The following is a 12,749-nucleotide window of genomic DNA, read 5'->3' as shown; positions in this document are numbered from 1 at the left end:
ACATCATGTTGGTGGCTTGAATCTACTACGGTGGGGGCATTTATACCATAAAAATTGGCCAGTGTACAAATTAGGGCTTGAACTCTGCCCATGCCCCTACCCCCACCCCATGCCCAGAATGGTTGTTAAACATTTACCAGTACCCCTGTGCTGACAGAGGCTTGACTAACTTGGTCAAGGTCACAAAGCTTGTGGTGGAGCCAAGATTCCGGAGAGGGTTTACCGCTATGTTCTTCTACCTCTTAAAAAATAATAGAGGTCCCTTAACAAATTAATTGCAAGGAATAAAAGAGTTCAAGGAATGTTAATGGTTAAAGATTAAAAGAGACTAAAAGACTTATCACATGACCATGAGACACACATCTTACTTGGATTCTGATTAAAGTAAGCAAACTAAAAAATAATTTATAACATTTATGAAGTATTTGGAGATTTGAGTTCTTACTAGATATCTAATGACATTAATGAGTTTTCATTACTTTTTTTTTGAGTTTTCATTACTTTCTAGGTGTGAGAATACCATTATCTTTTAGAGCGCTGAATATTTCTGATGAAATGATACGTTGTCTGAGATTGGCTTAAATAATAATAATACTGGAGGAAAAAGTGACAGGGTATAGAGATAAATGGTTCTCAAGATGTACTTGCCTGAACAGCAGCATCAACAACACCTGGGAACTTGAACAATCCTAATTCTGAGGTCCTACCCCAGGCTACTGGGTTAGAAATCCTGAGAGGAGCGCCCAGCAATCTGTGGTTTAACAAGCTCCTCAGGTGACTCTGATGCCCACTCAAGTTTGAGAACCACTGGCTTAGATGAAACAAGACCCTCCATGAGTGCATAGCTGTTGAGGTTGAAGTGGAGGGATGGCGTGGGGGTTATATGTATGCTTGAAATTTTCTGTAATAACAAGTTTTTAAAATAATTAAGCATATTGGATGGAGGGGTCGGTCATAGCTGGATGGCTGCTGATGTAGAAAGAGAAAAATGGATTATCTTGGAAGAATCCAGGCCTCGTACTGGACTCGTACATGTCTTTCTTGTCTTTTGAATTAAAACTCCAGGTTAGCAGCTGCCTAAGCTCCCGACTTTAATGGGCCCTCTTTCTCCTCCCCACCAACCCCCGACCCCAACTCCTTGTGTTTCTCTAATCAAACTGCCCCTTCATTTGAAGCCCTAGTGTTAATAAGGGTTGACTCTGGAACCTCAAGTCTCCTGCTGAAGCAGCTACGTTAATTTTCAACTTTCACCTAGAGCTGTGTGACTGTAAAATAGCCACCCACTAGCCCTGCTTTATCAGCTACAGCCGCGACACAATTAATTAACTTTATGCAGCCTCTCGCCACACAAGCTGCTTAACTCCTAGCCCATTGTAGTTCTGGTTTACTTAGCAGATAGGGTCTAAGAGCCTGGAACTGTTTACCTCCCTCTGGAGGGGCTGTCCTGGGCAGATGAATTCATTAGTTGGTGTTTGCCGAGCCGCAGGAAACCGAAAAAAAGCATTAGGTGAGTTTTTATTTTTACTTATTTATTTTTTTGTTTAAAAGATACTGAAAAGGGGAACTTTTGCCTTGGCCTGAATTCACATCCCAGCTATGTGGCTGCATCCTGTGGTCCTCAGTTTCCCTGCAACTAGGGAGTAGCTAGAGAAAAATCCACGTAGCAGTGAAGACCCAGAGTAGCCAATAAATAAATAATAAACAAATATATAAGCTATAATTAAATAAATTATATTAAAAACAAATCCCCGACCCCCACTATCCTGCCCTCTCTTCCTCCAGCCTGTTTTTTTTTTTTTTCCTGTATCTCTCATTTGCACTATTATCCCAACTGGAAAATTCTGGATTTTATCCCAGAGGATGGAAAGGGTCTGTCTGCCCCATTACATGGGATATGTAAGGATTTTTAGTCTTTTTGGTTTAAATACCGAAAGTTGGAAGTCCTCTGCTTCCTCCTCCCACTCCATCTCCAAGAAACTGTCTTTTTTCCTCCCTTCCTTCCCCACTCCCCTTCCCTCCCCTCCCTTTTCTTTTAGAAACTGTCCTGTTGAGACTTTGTAAAGAAATAGCAACGGCATCTTTTCTAGAAAGTGTACTTCCTAAAACTCTGGAGAAGGGAGAAGAAAGGAAGTGCTCACTTTCTTATAGAGAAGGAGGGGAGGGCAGAGTAGGGAAAAGAACATTCTGGTGGAGAACTCTGCCCCACCGTTTTCAAACATGACTCTTAGAACAGGGTTTCTTACCTTTGCTTCATGCATCACTGGAGGTACATTGCAGATTCTGGGGTCACAACTGTATCACAGTTTCTAAGTATGGGCTCTGGGAATCTGGTTTTGGTTTTCAGGTTTATTTTCTTTCTTTTGGCTGCAAGGTTTATAGCATCTTCATTCTCTGATCAAGAATTGAACCTTCACCCTAACATGTATATTATCATATGTGAAATAGATCGCCAGTCCTGGTTCGATGCCTGAGACAGGGCACTCAGGGCTAGTGCACTGGGATGACCCTTAGGGATGGAATGGGAAGGGAGGTGGGAGGGGGGTTCAGGATTGGGGACACATGTACAACCATGGCAGATTCTTGTCGATGCATGGCAAAAACCACTACAAAATTGTAAAGTAATTAGCCTCCAATTAAATAAATTAACTTAAAAAAAAAAAGAATTGAACCTTCACCTTTGGCATTGAAAGCATAGAGTCATACCCACTGGACCACCAGGGAATAACCCCTGGGAATCTGTATTTTTAACAAGCTCCTCAGGTCATTTGGATGCCCGCTGAGGTTTGCGAACCACAGGTCCTCTGGGTGAGGCATCGGGTCCTATTTATTGATTGCCTTCCAAATGTGGCTTCCGTGCTGGCTCATACAGTAGAAAATCTGCCTGCAGTGCACGACACTGGGTTTGGTCCCTGGATTGGAAAGATCCTGGAGAAGGGAATGGCAACTCACTCGAGTATTCTTGCCTGGAGAGTTCCATGGACACATGAACCTGGCAGGCTATACCACATGGAGTTGCAAAGAGTCAGATAAGACTAAGAGACTAACACTTCTAATGCCAGCTACTGGGAAAGGTAGAGAAATAGCTTTGACTTTGGGTTTTGAGAGGTCATAACTTTAAATTTAACAATACGTGAACTGTGAACTTCCAGATGTTCAGGCTGGTTTTAGAAAAGGCAGAGGGAGGTGGGAGGGGGGGATCAGGATGGGGAATACATGTAAATCCATGGCTGATTCATGTCAATGTATGACAAAACCCACTACAATATTGTAAAGTAATTAGCCTCCTAATAAAAATAAATAAAATTAAAAAAAAGAAAAGGCAGAGGGACCAGAGATCAAATTGCCAACATCCACTGGATCATTGAAAAAGCAAGAGAGTTCCAGAAAAACATTTATTTCTGCTTTATTGACTATGCCAAAGCATTTGACTGTGTGGATCACAATAAACTGTGGAAAATTCTGAAAGAGATAGGAATACCAGACCACCTGACCTGCCTCTTGAGAAACCTATATGCAGGTCAGGAAGCAACAGTTACAACTGGATATAGAACAACAGACTTGTTCCAAATAGGAAAAGGAGTACGTCAAGGCTGTATATTGTCACCCTGCTTATTTAACTTATATGCAAAGCACATCATGAGAAACTCTGGGCTGGAAGAAGCACAAGCTAGAATCAAGATGGCCAGGAGAAATATCAATAACCTCAGATATGCAGATGACACCATCCTCATGGCAGACAGTGAAGAAGAACTAAAGAACCTCTTGATGAAAGTGAAAGAGGAGAGTGAAAAAGCTGGCTTAAAGTTCAACATTCAGAAAACTAAGATCATGGCATCTGGTCTCATCACTTCATGGCAAATAGATGGGGAAACAGTGGAAACAGTGGCTAACTTTATTTTTTGGGGCCCCCAAATCACTGCAGATGGTGACTGAGGCCTTGAATTTAAAAGATGGCTGCTCTTTGGAAGGAAAGTTATGACCAACCTAGACAGCATATTAAAAAGCAGAGACATTACTTTGCCAACAAAGGTCCATCTAGTCAAGGCTATGGTTTTCCCAGTAGTCATGTATGGATGTGAGAGTTGGACTATAAAAAAAGCTGAGTGCCAAAGAATTAATGCCTTTGAACTGTGGTGTTGGAGAAGACTCTTGAGAGTCCCTTGGACTGCAAGGAGATCCAACCCATTCATCCTAAAGGAAATCAGAACTGAATGTTCATTGAAAGCACTGATGTTGAAGCTGCAACTCCATTACTTTGGCCACCTGATACGGAGAGCTGACTCATTTGAAAAGATCCTGATGCTGGGAAAGATTGAAGGCGAGAGAAGAAGGGAATGACAGAGGATGAGATGGTTGGATGACATCCCTGACTCAATGGACATGAGTTTGAGTAAACTCTGGGAGGTGGTGATGGACAGGGAGCCCTGGTGTGCTGCAGTCCATGAGGTCGCAAAGAGTAGGACATGACTGAGCAACTGAACTGAACTGAACTCTAAATATTCTTTTAGAGAAATGAGAACTCATTATTTTATATTAATGGTACTTATTGGGTGCTTGGTATATGCCAGATGCTTTGTAATCCTCACCTCCTCCCCAAATCTATATTTTTGTTATTACCATTTTACAGGTGAGAAAACTGATGCTTGAAGAGGTTAAGTAAGTTTGCTTACCTCATACCAATAAAATGTGTATTTATATTCCTATATTTCTGGCTCAAAGCTGAGCTGTTACCACCCAGGTAGAGCCATGGTGAGAGTATTTTCCACACTGAAAACTGAAAGTGGTGACGTCACAGATATGCTTCAGTCTTTGTAGACAATGGTTCATGATATTTGCCATCATGATCTCCTGACATGCAGTAGCCTGTTTTTCACTTTGTAGGATGCTATCAAAGTCAGATGGGACAATCTGAGGCCTCACTTGCCAAGTCCTCTGGACAGGAGACCCCAGCCTTCCTCTCAGGTACTGGGAAATTGTGGATCTATTTTTAATGATTCAACAATAAAGATGAATCAGGAGTTCTCTTTTATCTCCCCGTCTCCTCCTCAGAGGTAACCTTTGAGACCAGTATTGGGTATTTCCTAGGAGACACTTCTTTATGCTTTTGCACATATGATGTGTTTCCTTTCCTTAATATACATGGGACAATATTGTACACATCAAACTTGCAATCACCCTTTTTCACAAAATGATTTACATCAGACTTCTTTCTTTGTCTACCTTGTACTAGTTTTTTTTTTTCCCCCCTCTTGCATTTTTAACAGTAACCGCTCACTGAGGAAGTTCAGTGATGGGAGGGGAAGGAAGAATATCCAGCAAACCTAATTAAAGATTAAAAAACTAGTTACTTTGGAATCCAAATTTAGAAATGCTTTTAAGATTGTGATTAAATATCTATAACATAAAATTTACCATTTTAACCATTTTTAGGTTTACAGTTCAGTGACATTAACTCCACTCACATTGTTGTACAATTATTACCACTGTCCATCTCCAGAACCCTTTGTTTTCCACTAAACTCTGTGCCCGTGAAACGCCAGCTCTCCATTCGTTCCTCTTCAGCCCCTGGCAGCCCCTATTCTACTTACTGCCTGTGTGAATCTGACTACTCTAGCTGGCTCATATAAGTGGGATCATACAGTATTTGTCTCTTTGTCCAGCTTATTGCACCTCAAATCCTGTCTTTGAGGTTCATCCGAGTTGTAGCGTGTAATAGAGTTTCCTTCTTTTCAAAATCTGAATAATATAGTCCATCGTATGTATGTGCATTTGTTTACCTATCCATCTGTTAATGGACACTTCAGTGGTTGTACCTTTTCGCTCTTGGGAACAATGCTGCCATGAACTTGGGGGTGCAGATATTTGAGTCCCTGCTTTAAATTTTTTTGGGAAAATAACCAGAAGTGGGATTGCTGGATCATATGTTAACTCACTCTTAAATAAGTCCACAACCTTCCACTGGGTACTTCATATGTTTATTGGCAATTTAGGGTCTCTTTTCTGTGAATTGCCCATTCTCTGGTTTGATTTTTAGTGGGACTTTAAACAATATTTATGTAATCCGTATAGTCTTTATCTGTTGTATATATGGCAACTTAGACACATTTAAACATGTTTCCACATCATTTGGATCCAAGACCTTGTCCTTATCTCTTTGATTATTTAAGGAACAGTTATTGATAAGAGTTTTTATTATTATAAAAATAAAAGGAGACAGGCAGCCATCTGTATGCAGCACAGGGCCTACTTCATCGTAGGTGTTCCGTAAATATTTACCAAATGATTAAATGATATACTTTTGAACAGCTCATGACTATGATCAGTCAAATCCAGAAACTGAACTAAATTCTTACTGATACATCACAGCACAGTTTTCCGTAAGTTTAACCTTGTTGACCAGTCTCAGAAAAAAAAAAAAAAAAAAAAAAAAACCAAGTGCCTCTGAAATAGTAAATCAAGTTTCTGCTATTTGAAAAGCACTCCAGGGAAACTGTATTGCCATGAGTTTTGTCAAAATGAGGCTAGTTCGTGATCAAATAACTCACAGACTAGAATAAAGAGTAGAAAAGGAACAGTGGTTCTTTTTTTTTTTTCCCACTTAATTTTAAATTCCACTTAAATTCCACTTAATTAATCTTTAATTAATTTTTAAAATTTGTTTTTAATTGAAGGATAGTTGCTTTAGAGTATTGTGCTGGTTTCTGTCAAACCTCAGTCATCAGTGTACCTATGTCCCCTCCCTCTTGAGCCTCTCTCCCACCTCCCAGTGGTTCTTCATCTTGCTTGGTCTTCATCATAATCTTGCAAGGGAAACTTCATCACCCCATTTTTGACAGATGGGAAGGGCTCAGGATGGTGAAGTTACTTGCTGGCGGTCACACAGCTCATGGTAAAGAGCAGAGCTGGGAATTAATCCATGCCCCTTCAGCGGCAGGCCCTGAAATCTTCCTGATGGTTACCCTACCCTGTGTTCATGGTCCTCTAACACTGGATCCGAATTATTGAGAGGCACCGTGGCCAGAGGGTGGCTTTGCAGTGTATTGCCCCGGAAGGGGGGCAGGAGAGGAATCATGGTTTTGCTGGGTGTCCCGGATTGGATGTGGGGATGCAGGTTAGAATGACTGCATGTCCTTAACCCTCTGTGGTTTACAGCTTCACTGGTTGAGCCCCTCCTCCTCCTGGGGCTTCTTCCCTGAGGCCCTGCCACATCCAGAGGCTGCAGGAGGTTCCTAAAGCCAGCATGAAGGCTCCAGCTTAACATCCCTTGGGAATGGCTCTGCTTATCTCCTGGGGGATGCTGCCTCCTGACTGTGGCCCCCAGGGATCTCTGCATTTCCCAATTCTGACCATGCTGGGAACTTTCAGCCCATAACTTAACACGGACTTGAATTTATTCTTGTATTGGTCTCTAAACTTTGTTCCTTGTCACACAGGCAGACAAACAGTGATTCCTCTGGGGTCAGAGACCTGCGTTATGTTTTTTTTTTTTTTTTTGTATACAGCTCCCTTTAAATACAGCTCTAGAGCCAAATAGTGACTGATAAAGTATATTTTCAGTGAACCATTTCAGAGCCTCTGTAACCATAGAGTCAGCTGAGAATAATTAGCATGAACAACTGTTCTCAGAGAGAAGAAAGATGTGGAGAATGCTTCAAATTGAATTTTATATTTCTGGGAAGAAAGTTGTGTATCTGTTTTTAAATGCAATCAGAGTTTTAAGGGGAAAAGCCCCACAGTATCAGCTATTATTTTCCCAGTTCTCATCCTGACTTCCCAGGCTTGTTTTTGTTCAGTCGCTAAGTCGTCTCTGAGTCTTTGTGACCCCATGAACTGCAGTTAAGTCACCTCTGACTCTTTGCTACCCCATGGACTGCAGCACACCAGGCTTCTTTGTCCTTCACTAGCTCCCAGAGTTTGCTCAAACTCATGTCTATGGAGTTAGTGTTGCTTTCTAACTATCTCATCCTCTGTCGTACCCTTCTCCTTTGGCTTCAATCTTTCCAAGATTCAGGGTTTTTTTCCCAATGAGTCAACTCTTCGCATCAAGTGGCCAAAGTATTGGAACTTCAGCTTCAGCATCAGTCCTTCCAATGAATATTCAGGGTTAATTTCCTTTAGGATTGACATCTAACTTCCCAGGTTTCCCTTGTGGCTCAGCTGGTAAAGAATCCGCCTGCAAGGCAGGAGCCCTGAATTTGATCCCTGGGTTGGGAAGATCTCCTGGAGAAGGGAATGGCTACCCACTCCAGTATTCTGGCCTGGAGAATTCCATGGATGAGTCCATGGGGTTGCAAAGAGTTGGACACGACTGAGCGACTTTCACTTCAAACTTCACTTCAAACTTACCAGGCTTAGCTGTAGCTAATTCTCCAGAAATGTCTATTCTAGGATCTATGAAAATAGAGTGCCCCAAGGGAACCCCGAGATGGTGGTGGTGGAGGTGGTGGCAGTAAAGATGAGGGGAAGGACCCATATTTTACTTGGAGACCTGAAAGTTAATCTACCCTTTTTCTAAAATATTTATCAATTATTATTATTATTTTTTGGTCATGCCATGCTGTTTGTGGGATATTTATTCTCTCACCAGAGGTTAAACCTGAACCTTCAGCAGTGAAAACATGGAGTTCTAATGACTGGACCACTAGGGAATTCCCATAATCTATCCTTTTGATGATAATGTTTTTTATTGAAGTATAATTGACATATTCGTTTCAGGTATTGTTGTTGTTCAGTTGCTGACTCTTTGCGACCCCATGGACAGTAGCATGCCAGACTCCTCTGTCCTTCATTCTCTCCTGGAGTTTGCTCAGATTTGTGTCCACTGAATCAGTGATACTATCCAACCATCTCATCCTCTGCTGCTCCTTCTCCTTTTGCCCTCAATCTTTCCCAACATCAGGGTCTTTTCCAGTGAGTTGGCTCTTCACATCATGTGGTCAAAGTATTGGGGCTTCAGCTTCCTTCTAATGAATATTCAGGGTTGATTTCCTTTAGGAATGGCTGGTTTCATCTTGCAGTTGAGGTTTCAGGTATGCAACAATGATTCAATATTTTTGTAAATTACAAAATATTACACAACTGTAAATTATAATTCAATATTTTTGTAAGTTATAAAATATTACACAATTGTAAATTACACAATATTACTGACTGTACTTCCTGAGCTGTATATTGCGTTCCTGTGACTTACTTATTTTGTGACTGGTAGTTTGTACCTCTTAATCCCCTTCATCTATTTCACCCATCCTCCAGCCCCGCTTTGTGATTATAACTTAAAATAGCATTTGGAACTATGATGCAAATCCTATAGGGACTTTCTCTTTGCTGCAAGTTTGTGGATCATTTTTAAACACAAAAGAGCCAAGAAGCTCACTCTTCTGTCATGTGATCTGCCTGTGCCATCCTGAATCTCAGCCACATAGTTTTGTCGTGAGTTCTACTCACCCAGCTGCTCTCACCTTTGAACCTGTCCCCAGGTGATCTACTGATATCTGTTTTGGTTATAGAAGTTCTCACTGAAAGAAACAGTGCACCGTGATAATGGAATCCTCTCCTTCTCTCGTTGCTTCACTAAAAGTCTTTAACAACCCAACACCCAGAAGACCCTCCACTGGTGTTGTACCCAGAACTCAAAGGCCCAGTGAAGAGCCATAATTAGTGTGAATAGGAGCCTTTGACAACTGTGGAAGGAAGGAATGAAGTCTAGTCTTATTGCCGTTGGCAACCAAAATACCTGACTCCATCAGGTACTTCCCTCTCAGGTGTGGAAAGCTCTTTGTTCTCACTTCCCAGGTAAGACGGGATGTGTCTATACCAGGGGGCCCCAAATTGTCGTCCTCAGCAGTGTGTCTGTGGAGAGAGGTTGCTGGTTTCACTTAAGGAAATCAGGAAAGACTGGTTCCCCTGTCTTTGAAAATCTTTGTCCTCAGGAGGTGCTCAAATGCTTGTGATTTGCACAGAGGTCTTTCTGAAGCAGCAAGGTCTGTGAGCAGACTTATTCCCTGGCCGTGATGAGCATCGATCAGTAACATCATGAAGGGTTTGTGCTGTCCAATGTGGGAGCTTCAATGTGGCTATCAACTTTTAAATGAGTTCAAGAGAAATAAAATTCATCATTCAGACTCTCAGTGGTGGTCAAGTGGCTAAGACTCTGCACTCCCAATGCAAGGGGCCTGGGTTTGATCCCCGGTTGGGGAACTAAATCCCACATCTGTAAGTAGAAGACCACACATGCCACAACTAAGACCCAGTGCAGCTAAATACACAAAATAAGTTTAAAAAAAAGTTCAGTCTCTCAGTTGCATTAGCTATGATGTTTTACATGCTCAGTAGCTAGTGTGACTGTTGGCGCTGTACCGAACATTTCTGTCACTGTAGAATGTTCTACTGGACGGCATCACTCAAAGGCGTACCACTTAACAGAGTCCACTTTACTGGTCCCAGGCAGTGATTTAAGTGCACAGTTTCTGAGGGACCCAAGTGAGGCTAGAGTGAGGATATAAGGGTCGAAATCAAGGTGTATGCAGAACATAGGTGTGGTCATTGGAGTGAAAATGATACTTTCAATAAACATTTATTTCTTAAATATAGCACTTGATTCAATGTCACTCAAACGAGCATTAGAAATCTTGGTACTTGTGCAAGACACCAGATCTGTCATATTCACATGCCTAACCTGTAAGTTGAAGCAGGAAATAAATCAGACTAGGTTGTGATAAGCTGAAAAGTGAACAATCACAAAGAGTCACTACAATCTTCAGACAGGGGAATGCAGGACAATTTGCAGAGTAGGAGACACGCAAGCAAAATTTGATGAGTGATAGAAAGCTTGGCAAATAGATAAGGAGAATGTTTCAAACAGAAGGAACCGCACAAACCTGGAGAACTGTAAGTAGTTAGCTGGCAGAGCAATGTGAAGGGGGAGAAAGGAGAGAAGCAGGTCCGGTCACCACATTTTGTGGGTCCCGTGTAAAATGAAGGCTTCCCAGGTGGCTCAGTGGTAAAGAATCCGCCTGCCAATGCAGGACATGCAAGATGTGGGTTTGATCCCTGGGTCAGGAAGATTCCCTGGAGAAGGAAGTGGCAACTCATTCCAGTATCCTTGTCTAGAAAATCCCATGAACAGAAGAGCTTGATGGGCCACAGTCCATGAAGCTGCAAAGAGTTGGACATGACTGAGCACAGCTTGGGACACGCACGGTGCAGAAGGCAAATGCAGGGCCCTCGTTCAAAAATTCTTCAGAATTTCAAGACAGCAACAGCTGAGCATTAAATCCATAATGGGGTCCCATGCAAAAGCACAGCTTGGGAGCCCAGGAGGCCATGCTGATGGCAGGAAAGGAAGTTAAAGGGAAAGACGGGACTACACCGTCAAGGGCTTCTGGGTCAGGCTGTGGTGTTTGGACTGTGTCCTCAAGGCAGCTGAGAGCCTTAAGAGACTTTTAAGTGGGGCTGGGGCAAGATCAGGCTTAAGCACTGAAGGGTTTGGCAGGAAGGCTGGTTAAGAAGCCACTGAAATGGCCTGGGGAGAGAGAGGACGAGGATGGGAGAAGTAACAGTGGACAGACAGGAGATGAGATTCAGTGAACTTGCTAACAGGACCTCAGGCTTGAAGCCTCGTTCGCTGTGGTCCCGGCCGGGCCGTCCTCCGCTGCGACCCTGTGTCCCTCTTTCTTTGCAGGCTCCCAGGCTTTGGGTTTCCGTGGGCGCTCCCGGAGCCAAAGGCTGACGATGGAGGAAGGTGGGAGGTGCCGACTTGGGACATACCCCAAGTCGCTTTTTGGGCCCCACTCCCCTGTTTGCACATGAAGCGGACGTCCCCTTTGCCCCAGCTCTTGGGGGAACCAACGCACCCGCCCCCTCTCCACTCCCGTCCCAGACACCCCGCCTTTAGCAGCAGCTCAGTCAGCATTGTTTCCTTACGGCCTCCCTGGGATTTGCATTTCCTGACTTGGGGTGTTTGTGACATTCCAGGGGCCATTATCAGAGGGTTCCACTCTTTCTTTCCTGAGGGAATCAGGTCTCGTTCTTTTTCCGCGGGGTTGGAGGTGGGGGTGAGGGAGCCAGTGTGGACAGGGCGTGCACCGGAGTGGTACAGCCGCATGGCGCAGCGCGGAGGGAATGAAAAATGAGCTCCTCCAGCGGCCCCCGGACTGCAGACAACGGAAGGAAGCCGGTGTGTATTCACTGCCAGGCGGTGTGTGCCAGGGCTCCTCTCCTTTCATAGGCTGTCTCTTCTCATCCTCATGACAATGCCTGAAGGTGAGCGCAGGGGTCCTCCTTTTGCACATGAACACCCAGCGGTCCTGGGCAGGATGTGGATTAGAACTCTGGTCTTCACGTGGCTGGGGGCCCACCCCCCACCCCTCTCTGGCTTCTACTTGACAGACAGAAAAACCAAACAGGAGGCAACACCGGTGAGCCAGTCCTGGGTAAAGTGTGGGGAAACTGTTTCTCAAGTGAGTGAGATTTTATGTAAACCTTGCATGGAATAGATGTCTCCATTAATTAGCTTATTTAAAAAAACAAACAAACAAACAAAAAACCACCCAAACAACCAAACATTGGGAGTCTGGTCTGACTCAGACAGAGCGAAAGGGGAAGCATATGTAGTGCATCTGAAGGGAAATAAAACCCCCCTGTCGCAGAGTGAAGTCGGCACAAATTTATGAATTGGGCTGCACAGGGTTGGGTGGTTCCAGGAAAAATGTTACAAACAACACAGGAATATTTTTGTTTGGTGGCCAGTC

At 43.4% G+C, this 12,749-nt stretch overlaps 1 long non-coding RNA gene across 1 annotated transcript in view; it reads left to right on the top strand.

The window, feature by feature from the left end:
* The first annotated feature begins 1,319 nt into the window (after positions 1–1,319).
* Positions 1,320–12,749, top strand: part of LOC136164958 (uncharacterized) — a 52,919-nt gene continuing 41,489 nt past the window's right edge. Inside the window, exons 1-2 of the long non-coding RNA XR_010662430.1 lie at positions 1,320–1,507; positions 4,882–4,962. This is a non-coding gene — a long non-coding RNA (uncharacterized lncRNA). The remainder of the gene's footprint in view (positions 1,508–4,881; positions 4,963–12,749) is intronic.

This window comes from Muntiacus reevesi, chromosome 3 (assembly GCF_963930625.1).
Source record: "Muntiacus reevesi chromosome 3, mMunRee1.1, whole genome shotgun sequence".
Lineage (NCBI taxonomy): Eukaryota > Metazoa > Chordata > Mammalia > Artiodactyla > Cervidae > Muntiacus > Muntiacus reevesi.
This window is presented reverse-complemented; position numbering and strand designations above follow the sequence as displayed.